The following is a 14102-nucleotide window of genomic DNA, read 5'->3' as shown; positions in this document are numbered from 1 at the left end:
TGACTTAACATCAGGGGCCACCATGTGCTTTGGGCTTTCTGATTGATCAGCAAAGAACCTTGGTGGGGCAAGGTGGGAGAGCGGTGGTACCACTTGTCTCAAATTTTCTCCGTCCAGGAAAAGTTTGCAACAAACAAATTTAAATACTTCTCGTTTTTTGTTTTTTTTTTTTAAAGATTTTTAGTTTTTCCTTTTTCTCCCCAAAGCCCCCCAGTACATAGTTGTGTATTCTTCGTTGTGGGTTCTTCTAGTTGTGGCATGTGGGACGCTGCCTCAGCGTGGTCTGATGAGCAGTGCCATGTCCGCGCCCAGGATTCGAACCAACGAAACACTGGGCCGCCTGCAGCGGAGCGCGCGAACTTAACCACTCGGCCACCGGGCCAGCCCCAAAATACTTCTCGTTTTACAGAGCAAAGTTTTGGCTTTACATTAGGATGAAGAAGCTGCTCAAAGATAAATGCAGAATATAGAATGTCTAATTGGTTCTAGGTTCTAGTTTTCTCAAAAAAGTATATCTTTGTCTTGATTACAGACGCGGACATGTCGGCAGAAAAGGCTAGCCAATCGAAGATCCAGGATGATGACTGGTGAGGTTTGAAAAATTTTATTTTCTCTTAGTTTAGTCCTACTTTGTTGGCAAAACGACTTACTCAAGAAGTGTGTTTATTTCAGTTAGAGTCTGCGACTTAGTTATAAAATGAGAATTATAAAAAAGAGATCTTAGAATCATAGGAGTCCAGCCTCCTACTCAATGCACAAATCCTTTGTATAACATCTCTGTTAGTGACCAGGAGTGCACAACTCCATAAAGCAACACAATGCATTGTTGAATATGTGTAATTTCTCGAAAGTTCTTGATTCTGATGAACTTCAAATCTGTCGTTATTTCCACCCCATTGTTCATAGTGCTTCCCTCTAGAGGTACACGGATGAAGTATTTTTCTTCTTCATGGTAACGTGGTATTTTAAGATAGTTGTTTTATCTTCTCTAAGTCTTCTCTCTCCTGGAGCACTGCCCTGTTTTCCTCCTGCATGGATAAGCATGTAAGTGTATGATATGGCAGAAAGTAGAAACCACAGAACAGAGAGTCTGGAAATAGGCCCAAATACATATGAAAATTTAGTTCATGATAAAAATGACATTTCAAATCAGTGGGGGAAAGATTAACAACAAATAATTTGAACATAATTAGCTGACCATTTGGAAAAAAATAAGAATTTGGTTCTTACCTCATCACTCTTTATACCAAAGTAAATTACACGTGGATAAAATATTTTAAAATAAAAAAATGAAACTATTAAAATGTTAGAAAACATGGGTGGATTTTGCTTCCAATAATTTTGGAGTGGGGAAGGTCTTTCTAAGTTTGATATCAAACAAAAGCATAAAAATGACAACAAACTGGAAAAATATTTGTATTATCTATGATAAAAGAATATTTTCCTTAATCTATAATGAACTTTCACCAATCAACAATTAAAAAAAGGTAAACAGGGACTGGCTGGTGGCATAGTGGTTAAGGTCACCCGCTCTGCTTCCGTGGCCAAGGGGTTTGCAGGTTCAGATCCATGGTGTGGACCTACACCTTGCTCATCAAGCCATGCTGTGGCGGTGTTCCACATCCAAAATGGAGGAAGATTGGCAACAGATGTTGGCTCAGGGCCAATCTTCCTCACCAAAAAAGAAGAAAAAAGTGAACAAATAGAAACTGGACAAAAGATATTAGAAGGTAGTTCTCACGGAAAAAATACAAATGGACCACAGACATTAAAATTTATTCAACTTTTGATTATATTACTTATATTTAAAGAAATGAAAAGATTTTAAGTGAGATACAATTTTTCGTATATCAGATTGTCAAGGATTGAAAAAAATTTGATAATACCCAGAGGTGGCACATTTGTAGGGAAACAGGCAATTTCATGTAGTCATGGTGGGAATATAAATTGGTGGAATCTTTATGGAGGCGATCTGGCAATATCAAAATTTGAAATGCCCATGTCCTTTGACTCAGTAATTCCACTACTAGGACTTTTACTTTTAGAACAATTTTATTTACTTTCTTTATACATATACTCACATATATGTAAGCCTCATAAACGTGGTTATATACATGCTCTTTTTATAATTCACTTTTATTTTCTCTTGATTCCTTTCTCCCTTCTCCCCTGTCCCTGCTCCCTGTAACTCATGTTCATTTAATCATATATAGACATATACAGGCTGTTTTGGCCTTTGTTCAGTTCTGTGGAAGAAGGATTTATGATTTAATTAGTAGTACACAGAGAAATACATACAAGGATGTTCATTGCAGCATTGTTTGTAATAGCACAAGCTTGGAAGGAGCTTAAATGTCCTAAGGGTGTAGTTGAATCAGTTATGGTTCATCCAAAAAATGTGATGAGCTATATGTACTGATAATAGAAAGACTACCAAGGTATATAAAATGAAAGACTGGGGCCGGCCTGGTGGCGCGGTGGTTAAGTTCACACGTTCTGCTTCGGTAGCCCGGGGTTCACCAGTTCGGATCCCGGGTGCGGACATGGCACCGCTTGGCAAGCCATGCTGTGGCAGGCGTCCCGCGTATAAAGTAGAGGAAGATGGGCACAGATGTTAGCTCGGGGCCAGTCTTCCTCAGCAAAAAGAGAAGGATTGGCGGCAGATGTTAGCTTAGGGCTAATCTTCCTCAAAAAAAAAGACCTAAAATAAAAAACTGCAAGCCGCAGAAGAATTCATATAGCATAATACTATTTGTAAAAAAAGATATGTGCACTTATGTGCTTATGCTTAAGAGCTTTTGAGAAGAATAAATAAGATACATCATTTATCTCTGGAGAGAGGGCCTACTGGTAGAACAGGGATAACGTATTCCTCGTTCTCACTCCTCTTTTCTGTGTTCTTTGTATCAGTCACAAAACTTCTGGTAAACATTATTTTGTGGTAGTCATTAAAATGGGGAGGCCTTAGCAAAAGAAGGCAGAAAGCAAACATTGGAAGAGATATGTCTTAAGAAGTAATAAGGGGCTGGCCTGGTGGCGCAGTGGTTAAGTTCCCGTGCTCCACTTCAGTGGCCCAGGGTTTGCAGGCTTGGATCCTGGGCACGGACCTACACACCACTCATCGAGCTGTGCTGTGGTGGTATCCCACATACAAGATGGAGGAAGATTGGCACAGATGTTAGCTCAAGGCCAGTCTTCCTCACCAAAACAAAAAAAAAGAAGTAATAAAAAGAAATGCTAACTAAAAGATTATTTACCCATTAAATTAGTAAATTTTAATCCTATTTTAGTAATGCTGCTGACATTGTAAACTGATACAACCTTTTGGAAACGATTAAGCAAATATACCAAGAGTTATAAAATTGGTCATGCTTTGAGTAATTTGACTTTTGGAAATCAATCCTAGGAAAATCCAATTTATGAAAATAATTAAATGCACAAAGATGCTTGTTGCAGCATTCAACCACAAAGTTAAAGTAATATGTGTGTGATCGGAATTGCACAGGGTAAAATCCTAGCTCTCTCATGTCCCTCAGTCTCTTGCCCCAAATAGAGTGCTCAGGGGAGGTGGTTGGCGTTAGTTCTCCTGAGAAGGAAACAGGCACTCTGGTTTATTAGTCAGCCCCTTGCAAATTTGGTTAACAGGAGTCGCTCCTCTAGCATTTGATGAAGAATTGAGAAACCTGAGTTCCTGCAGCTACAGATACGAAGACCAGATCTTGGACTTCTAGCTGGAGATCGCCCTTGAGGCTGGACAATGACCTGCCAGTCTCTCCACCCATTCTCACTGCAAGTTGGGACCATATGTGTCAGGATCTGGGCGCTGTATTTTCTTTAATGCAGACAGTATTGGTACTTTTTTGTTTGTTTTTACTTTGGGCTGATTCTGTACCTCATGCCTTCACATGAATGGGCATGTGTAATTAATTTTTTTTTTTTGAGGAAGATTAACCCTGAGCTAACATCTGCCACCAATCCTCCTCTTTTTGCTGAGGAAGACTGGCCCTGAGCTAACATCTGTGCCCATCTTCCTCTACTTTATATGTGGGATGCCACCACAGCATGGCTTGATAAGCAGTGCATAGGTCCGTGCCCGGGATCTGAACCAGTGACCCCTGGGCCACCGAAGCAGAGTGCATGAACTTAACTGCTATGCCACCAGGCTGGCCTGTAATTAGTCTTTTAAATGGAGAAAATTATTGCTCGGTGAGATCTGGTAGGCAAAATCCTTTAAAAATGAGGTTCTGTGGGTGTGTAGGTGGGAGGGTGCAAAATAATAAAAGGGGTCCTTAGAACCACTTTTTTTTTTTCAGATTTTTTTATTTTTTTCCTTTTTCTCCCCAAAGCCCCCCGGTACATAGTTGCATATTGTTAGTTGTGGGTCAGAACCACTTTTTGAAATCCACTCATTCACCAAATATTCACTGAGTACTTTGTACTGAACAGTGTGAAACAGATATTCTTCCAAATCCTTGCATAGCTTACCATCTGGGATGGGAGAGAAAAACGTGTAGACAGGCAATTACGGTATAGCGTGATAAATGCTGTGATGGGGGGAAGTACAGGATCCTCTAGAAGGGCGACGTTATCTTGTTTAATTTTCACGATAGCCCTGTGAGATAAATGGTTCTTTACAACTAGGGCCCAAGAACTGATAAACAGAAGTCGTGAGAAGTGATGGTGGCTTATCGTGGAGGTGAATTGATTTGGATGAATATAGGATATTTTGTAGTTCATCAATTCTGAGACTTTTTCACATGTTAACATTTCTGAAATTGGGATGCGTCATACATTTGATCGCATGTCATCATTTTGGTAGTGTTTTTTTTTTGCTTAGAGGTACATGTAATAATGTCTTAGATTAGATGAAGTATACTCTAGAGGTGGAGCCAACAGGTCTTGCTGATGGATTGGATGTGGGAGGTGAGAGAAAGAGAGAAATCAAGGATGATTCCTAAGTTTTTGGTTTGCGTTACTGGGTGGATGGTAGTGTCATTGACTGAGATGGGTAAGACTGGTTATAGGAACAGGATTGAGGGAAGAAATCAAGAATTGTGTGTTGGCCATGTTATGTTTTAAGTACTTAGTAAATGTCCAAGATTTCACGTGGACAGTTGGCCTTCAGTGGAGAGTTCATGGGTAGAAATACAAAATTGGGAGACATGGGGTCTAGGGATAGTAGAATGAATGATCCAGGAGGGAGGGGACAGTAATGCAGCACAGAACAGGAGATCGCAGGAATAAAATCCTTGAGAAGGCTGGAGGGGGATGAGATCCAAAGTACAAGGGAGAGCTCGGCCTTGGATAGGGCTGGGGGACACTGTGTTCCTTGTTACTGATAAAGAAGGCAGAATTGGGTGTTGTTACACGTAGGTCAATAGATTCGTTGGTGGGAGGATGAGGGAGTTCCTGTCTGATTGCTTCTATTTTCCCAGTGACTTATGAGACAAGGTCATTAACAGAGTGAAGGGAGTTTTATCAGTTTGAAGGCAGAAGTGCTATTGAAATACATAATGCAAAGACTGGGGAACTAGTTCTTCATTGATCAATCAAAGCCTAGTTAGTACTCTCTGATGGCCTACTGACTGGTCTATTTATTTATTTATTTTTATTTATTTATTTTTTTGAGGAAGATCAACCCTGAGCTAACATCCATGCCCATCTTCCTCTACTTTACATGTGGGCTGCCTGCCACAGCATGGCTTGCTAAGCAGTGTGTAGGTCCACGCCGGGGATCCGAACCTGGAAACTCCGGGCCTTCGAAGTGGAGCACATGAACTTAACCACTACGCCACCAGGCCGCCCCCCTGACTAGTCTTTTTTAGCTCAAGATTCTTTGTTTTGTTACTACTACCACAAGACAGACACACAAAAAAATTGTATTTTAAAAATTACCATTATACTCAGTTTCAAATAATCGGATCAGAAAAGCAAATGGATCACCTAGCGGGCTGGCTAGTGTCGATGCTCAATAAATATTGAATCAGTGAATGAATGAACCACAGATGGGCTCATCATCTTTACTTATAGCATATTTATTGAGTTTCAAAAGTTACCAAGGGAATACGGGCATGTGGTAAAAATAAACTACAGAAGCATCTAAAGTAAGTGAAAATCCACCCTCACACAGACACACCCTCCCATTCTTCTGAGGTAATAATTAAGAATTTGGTGTTGGTTCTTCTAGATGTTTTTCTGTAATCATATAAAAGCATACATAATCTCTGTGGTTGATGGCACTGGTTTCAAAAGGGAGATCTTCAGATCCCTTTAAAGTTTTTGAGGGTTTTTGTTTGATATATCTTCAAAGCCTTCTAATGTCATTTCTTAGGCCTTGCACGATAGAGTCATGGTTAAGCCAACTGGCTTTTCCTAGGTGCATATATTTTCTAATAACGGTGACATTGAGCCTTGAAATACTTTCTAGAGACTTGTACTCCTGGTGGTAAATTTTACTTGGAAAAAGTCTCTAGCAAAGTCTGCCTCCTTTTGACCACCTATTTCTTCCTCAGCACTTTCCTTGGACCACTTTTCCTGTTGATTACTATCCAAACTGGAATTTGATATTTTGTCTTTAGGGATTGGAGTGGAGCTCTTTGTCGCGTAACTTTTTGTGTCATATTTCTGATCCCTTATTCCTTTTGCCTGACCTCTTAAAAAAATGTGTGTGTGTGTGTAATGCAAAAGTATGTAAGAAGATAGATGAAGTATGAATCACGTTTTAGTTTGTATATAGTGCTATTTATTGCTAATAGGTCTCAAGATAACCAAGGTCACATTTTGACCCATATCTAGGAAAGCTTACAACCAGCAACAGTTTGCTTTCCTGAAGAAAAAAATAACCCAACAACCTGAAGTCTATTACTGAGTAAGGCCAGTGTACAGTGATCAATAAATGAATAGGGGATTTAATCAAGGGGGTGAACTAACCTGTGTCTTGAAAGTGTATGATCAGTTCAGTAATGAACCTCAAGGCCAAAATAAAAGTCCTCAAGAAGTCGTTAAGGCTAATTTTTTATATATCAAACTTCCTGTTTTTTCCTTTTTCTCTCCTAAGCCCCCGGCTACATAGTTGTGTATTTTGTTAGCTGTGGGTCCTTCTTGCTGTGGCATGTGGGACGCCGCCTCAGCATGGCTTGATGAGTGGTGCCATGTCTGTGCCGAGGATCCGAACTGGTGAAACCCTGGGCCACCGAAGCGGAGCGCGGGAACTTAACCACTCGGCCACGGGGCCGGCCCCTATATGTCAAACTTTATAAATATGTAAAACCATATACATATATGTAAAACCTTACTATTATGTCTATCTTCTTTTGCACTTTTGGTATCCTCTGTGCGCTCTGTGTCACAATAACTAATGTTAAGATTACCTATGATTAGGTCCTAGACCGTAGCCCGGCTCGAGCGCTGAAGTGATGCTTCTTGCGGCGTGACTTCTCTGAGCTGGATTGTGGATCTGTGTCATGAGTAGCTGACATGGGGTATTCAGTCAGCTGCTGTCAGGTGAGCTGAAGGATCCCAGGCCGAGGCTGAATGTGCTTTGGCGTCCCCTCAGGCAGTACCGCACAGCTATAGCAACAGGCCAAGCAGCCTGCCAGAGGACGGGGAAGAATGAGTGCTAGGGCCTCTGGCAAATTGTGAGGCAGAGAAGCAGAGGCCCCAACGTCATAGTTCACTGTAGGAAGCAGTTCCCACTTTGAAATCATCCTTTGATTGCTCCCCAAGAAATAGACTTCAGCGTTTGTCTGTCTACCTCGATAGCAATCGCGGTAAGTAGGTCCTCTTCAAGCAGTAAAGCCCCCAAAGATGTCCTCCTTGCTCTTTTGCCCCTTTGATTTTTAACTGTCATCTGTTTATCCTCAAGTCCTTTCTCCTGTGCCCGCTTTCTCAGCATTCGCTTTTATATCTTTAAATAGAAATAAATCACTTGGCAGAAAACAGGCTTCTCACTGATAGCTAATGAGTCTCAACTACCATTCTTCCGCGCTCTTTGATTCCGCAGGAAAGACTGAGCAGCTTGTTGCTTCTAATGTTTCTTCGCCTCCCCTATTGGGATCTTAATTTCATAAGCCCTTTGAAACTATTTTGCTTTTCAGAAACTCTGATCTCTTCATTTGAGATTTTTGACATTTGGTTGCTTGTGATGTGAGTAGCCTTCTTTTAACACGGGATGTGTTTTATTTTTGCAGTTACATTCTTACTGTGGACTCGAGCAGTGATGAAGAACTGGAGCCCCGTAAGTAGAGTTCACTCAAAGCCGTAATTTACATTTTAAAGTGTAATTTAACCGTGCCTTTGTAGAGATGGCTAAAATGTGATTTGGGACATTAGGTGTAAGCTGATCTTAGATTTGTCCCCTCTTGGGTTCTCGCTAGATGGGTGAAAGGAAGTTTATTTCCCTCCTGTTAAGAGCAGAGGAAGTTCTCTGTGCTGCTTTTCTAATTTGCTTCCTTTCCCTTTTTCATTCTAGGTCTCCTTACGTTTATTTCCTGTCTCTGTCTCATGGGGGATGTAAGAGTCCCCCATAAATTTTAACCAGCTCTAACATATGGACTTTGGTTTTAGGGAGTTAAAGACATGGGTAACCAGATTTTATCATGCTTCAGATGCTTTCTGATGCTCTCTTTCTTTCTCTGATTTAGTTGTGGCCAAAGTGAGCACGCAGAAAGAGAATGTCAGGTGAGTAGGAGAATTAGTGAAATTGGATTTTTTTTAAGGAACGGTGTTCTGGGTAAGAAGATTTAAGAATAAAGGTCACATTTCCTCTGTGAACACCATGTTCAGGGTCATAATGGGTGTTCGATCTCACAACCAGATTCAAGACACTAGATTCCCTTACCTAATTGGTCAGTTTCTTCTTCAAAATGTCTCTGTGAACCATCCCTTAACTTGCAGTCTCCCCTACTCAGGCCCTTATCAGTTTTTACTCCTGTGTTAGTACAAGAGCTTTTTTAAATTTTCTATTTTATCTAGGTCATAATAGTTTATAACATTGTGACATTTCAGTTGTACGTTATTGTTTCTCAGTCATCATATAAATGTGCCCCTTTACCCCTTATGCCCACCCCCAACCCCCTTCCCCTCTGGTAACCACTAAACTGTTCTCTTTGTCCGTGTGTTAGTTTATCTTCCACATATGAGTGAAATCATGCGGTGTTTGTCTTTCTCGGTCTGGCTTATTTTGCTTAGCATAATACTGTCAAGGACCATCCATGTTGCAAATTTTTGTCTTTGTGGCTGAGTAGTATTCCATTGCATATATATATATACACACACCAGATCTTCTTTGTCCAGTCATCAGTCGATGAGCACTTGGGTTGCTTCCAAGTCTTGGCTATTGTGAATAGTGCTGCAATGAATCATAGGAGTGTGTAAGCCTCTTTGAATTGTTGATTTCAAGTTCTTTGCGTAAATACCCAGTAGTGGGATAGCTGGGTCATATGGTATTTCTATTTTTAATTTTTTGAGAAATCTCTATACTGTTTTTGATAACGGCTGTACCAGTTTTCATTCCCACCAGCAGTGTATGAGAGTTCCCTTTCTCCACAACCTCTCCAATATTTGTTATATTTTGTCTTGGTGATTATAGCCATTCTTACGGGTGTAAGGTGATATCTTAGTGTAGTTTTGATTTGCATTTCCCTGATGATTAGTGATGTTGAACATCTTTTCATGTGCCTGTTGGCCATCTGTATGTCTTCTTTGGAAAAATGTCTGTTCAGATCTTTTGTCCATTTTTTGATTGGGTTGTTTGTTTTTTTGTTGTTGAGTTGTATGAGTTCTTTTTATATTTTGGAGATTAACCCCTTGTCACATATATGATTTGAAAATATTTTCTCCTAGTTGGTGGGTTGTCTTTTCGTTTTGTTCCTGGTTTCCTTTGCCTTGCAGAAGCTCATTCGTCTGATGAAGTCCCACTTGTTTATTTTTTCTTTTGTTTCCCTTGCCTGAGTAGACATGGTATTTGAAAAGATCCTTCTAAGACCAATGTCAAAGAGTGTACTGCCTGTGTTTTCTTCTAGGAGGGTTATGGTTTCAGGTCTTACCTTCAAGTCTTTGATCCATTTTGAATGAATTTTTGGGTATGGAGAAAGGTAATGGTCTACTTTCATTCTTTTGCATGTGGCTGTGCAGTTTTCCCAGCACCATTTATTGAAGAGGGTTTCCTTTCTCCCTTGTATGGTTTTAGCTCCTTTGTTGAAGATTAGCTGTCCCTAGATGTGTGGTTTTATTTCTGGGCTTTCAGTTCTGTTCCATTGATCTGTGTGTCTGTTTTTATGCCAGTACCTTGCTGTTTTGATTACTATAGCTTTGTAGTATATTTTGAAGTCAAGGATTGTGATGCCTCCAGCTTTGTTCTTTTTTCTCAGAATTGCTTTAGCTATTAGCATCTTTTGTTGCTCCATATGAATTTCAGAATTCTCTGTTCTATTTCCATGAAGAATGTCATTGGGATTCTGATTGGGATTGCATTGAATCTGTAGATTGCTTTAGGTAGTATGGATGTTTTCATTATATTTATTCTTCCAATCCATGTGCATGGAATATCTTTCCATTTCTTTATGTCAGCGTCGACTTCTTTCAATAATGTCTTAGAGTTTTCACTGTATGGGTCTTTCACCTCCTTGTTTAAATTTATTCCGAGATATTTTATTCTTTTCGTTGCGATTGTAATTGGGGTTGTATTCTTGCATTCTCTTTCTGTTTAGAATATAGAAATGCCACTGATTTTTGTAAGTTGATTTTGTATCCTGCAACTTTGCTGTAGTTGTAAATTATTGCTAATAGTTTTCCTATGGATTCTTTAGGGTTTTCTGTATAGTTGTCGTGTCAAACAGCAAGAGTTTCACTTCTTCCTTGCCTGTTTGGATTCCTTTTATTTCTTTTTCTTGCCCAATTGCTCTGACCAAAACCTCCAGTACTTTGTTGAATAAGAGTGGTGAGAGTGGGCACCCTTGTCTTGTTCCTGTTCTCAGAGGGATGGCTTTCAGTTTTTCCCCATTGAGTATGATGTTGGCTGTGGGTTTGTCATATACGGTGTTTATTATGTTGAGGTACTTTCCTTCTATACCCATTTTATTCAGAGTTTTTATCATAAATGACATTGGATCTTGTCAAATGCTTTCTTTGCATCTATTGAGATGATCATGTGGTTTTTATTCTTCATTTTGTTAATGTGGTGTATCACATTGATTGATTTGCGGATGTTGAACCATCCCTGCATTGCTGGTATAAATCCCAGTTGGTCACAGTGTGTAATCTTTTTGACGTATTGCTCTATTCTGTTTGCTAATATTTTGCTGAGGATTTTTGCATGTATGTTCATCAGCGATATTGGCCTGTAGTTTTCCTTCTTTGTGTTGTCCTTGTCTGGCTTTGGGATTAGGGTGATGTTGGCCTTGTACAATGTGTTAGAAAGTGTTCCATCCTCTTTAACTTTTTGGAATATTTTGAGAAGGATAGGTATTAAATCTTCTTTGAATGTTTGGTAGAATTCTCCAGAGAAACCATCTGGTCCTGGACTTTTGTTTTTTGGGAGGTTTTGATTACTGTTTCAATCTCTTTACTTGTGATTGTTCTGTTCAGTTTCTCTATTTCTTCTTGATTCAGTTTTGGGAGGTTGTAAGAGTCTAAGAATTTAGCCATTTCTTCTAGATTGTCCCATTTGTTGGCATATAGTCTTTCATAGTATTCTCTTATAATCCTTTGTATTTCTGTGGTATCTGTTGTATTTCTCGTCTTTCATTTCTAATTTTATTTATTTGAGCTTTCTCTCTTTTGTTCTTAGTGAGTCTAAGAGTTTGTCAATTTTATGCATCTTCTCAAAGAACCAGCTCTTTGTTTCATTGATCCTTTCTACTGTTTTTTGGTTTCAGCTTCATTTATTTCTGCTCTAATTTTTATTATTTCCCTCCTGCTGACTTTGGGCTTTGTTTGTTCTTCTTTTTCTAATTCTGTTAGGTGTAGTGTAAGATTGCTTATTTGAAATTTTTCTGGTTTGTTAAGGTGGGCCTGTATTTCTAGAAGTTTCCCTCTTAGGACCATTTTTGCTGCCTCCTGTGTGAGTTGATATGGTGTACTTTTATTTTCATTTGTCTCCAGATATTTTTGATTTCTCCTGTAATTTCTTCAATGATCCATTGGTTGTTCAGTAGCATGTTTGTTAGTCTCTACATATTTGTGGCTTTCCCAGCTTTTTTTGGGTACAAGAGGTTTTTAAGTGGACTCCTCACCCTGATCTCTTCCTCCTCTGGTCCAGTCTGCATCCCACTTCCAGATTAATCCCCTGAGGCACTGCTTTGATCATATTGATCCCCTGTTCAAATTGCTTGTCATAGGAATATCAAGCTGTTTAGCCCAGTAGGCGGAGTCCTCTGTGATCCGACCCTAATCTATCTTTCAGCATTATCTACTGCTATGCCTGTTAGGGAGCCCTCTGTTTTAGCCGGGGCCAGAAGAAGAGGTGTTGTCTAGGTGCCAGACTACAGGAGGTGCGAAAAATATTACTGGAATAAATCTGAAATATGGTGCTAGGTAACTGTGGTTTCTACATCGACTCCTTGAATTACTGTAGAAATGTGAATTGTTCGTTCCTGTTCCCTCACCAAGCCAAATAGTGCTGTCAAGGGGGAAAACTTTTTTCTAGCTAGCTCTGATTTATCTCTTGATTATTTTGCAACATGTAAGCCACCAATCCTGACGCCAATGTGTGAAACGTGACTTAAAGTTAGCAGTTGCGGTCAGCTGAAATTATAGAACCAAATAATGCGTTGTGTAAAGCTGTTTACTGGAAATGATTGGTTTTATTCTTTATACTTTTAAAGTCAAGTTTATTGAGATATGATTTACATACAGCAAAATTCACCCTTTTTAGGTGTACAGTTTGATGAATTCTGACCAATGTATATGGTAACGTAGCCCTCACCACAAAGATGCAGAGTATTTCCGTCACTGTCATTTACAGTTTAAGTGGCTTATCAAGGATCATAAGAAGTATTCTTGTTTTCAGTATTATACGTAATAAAGTCCTTATTTGATAATACATTTCAAAGTACAGTAGTTCCTCCTTAACCACGGGATATGTTCCAAAACCCCCAGTGGATGCCTGAAACCACAGATAGTACCAAACCCCGTATATACTATGTATTTTCCTATGTATACATACCTATGCTAAAATTTAATTTGTAAATTAGGTACAGTAAGAGATTAACAACAATAATTAATAATAAAATAGAACAATTATAACAATATGCTATAATAAAAGTTACTGTACATCTTAGCAGCCTCAGCATACAATTTTTTTCTTTCCTTATTAAGTCGAGAACTTTCAGGTTTTCACTTAAAGGAGACACTTTACAGCTTCTCTTTGGCATATCCGAATTGCTGGCATCACTACTCTTGTGCTTTCGGGCCATTATTAAATAAAATAAGGGTTGCTTGAACACAAGCACTGCGATATCATAATAGTTGATCTGATAACCGGGATGACTACCAAGTAACTAATGGGAGGGTAGCAATATACAGCAGGGACATGCTGGACAAAGGGACGATTCACGTCCAGAGCAGGACAGAGTGGGATGATGTGAGATTTCATCACATTACTCAGAACGGCATGCAATTTAAAACTTATAAATTGCTTATTTCTGGAAGTTTCCATTTAATACTTTTGGATAACAGTTGATGTGGGTAACTGAAACTGTGGAAAGTGAAACCAAAGATAAGGGGGGACTACTGCATCCAATTTTTAAACAGAAAAAATTGGTTTCTTCCTGCCTCCACTAGATAGATGTTGAACAAATATATAAAGAAAATCTGTTTTAAGGGGCCTGCTGGGAGAGCTCGCAGATCTTGGTCTGGTCCCAGGTGGCTTCTATATATGGGATACCGTAGGAAGGGTGAATCTGGGGAGGAAGGTGATGAATTCAGTTTTGGGCATGTTGAAATTGAGAGGCCTATAGAACAGGGTTGATATTCAAAACATTTAACAACCAACAGAGTACATACAGGGATTAGTCAGGATGGCTGCCTGACTGGTCAGAACAGATGCCATCAATAAATGGTAAGGCTATTCCTGTGCGTGCTGACTAAAAATTGGCCCTACC

The sequence above is a fragment of the Equus quagga genome, chromosome 10 (assembly GCF_021613505.1).
Source record: "Equus quagga isolate Etosha38 chromosome 10, UCLA_HA_Equagga_1.0, whole genome shotgun sequence".
NCBI classification, from domain to species: Eukaryota; Metazoa; Chordata; class Mammalia; order Perissodactyla; family Equidae; genus Equus; species Equus quagga.
The sequence above is the reverse complement of the archived record's forward strand: the minus strand, read 5'-3'. Positions refer to the sequence as shown.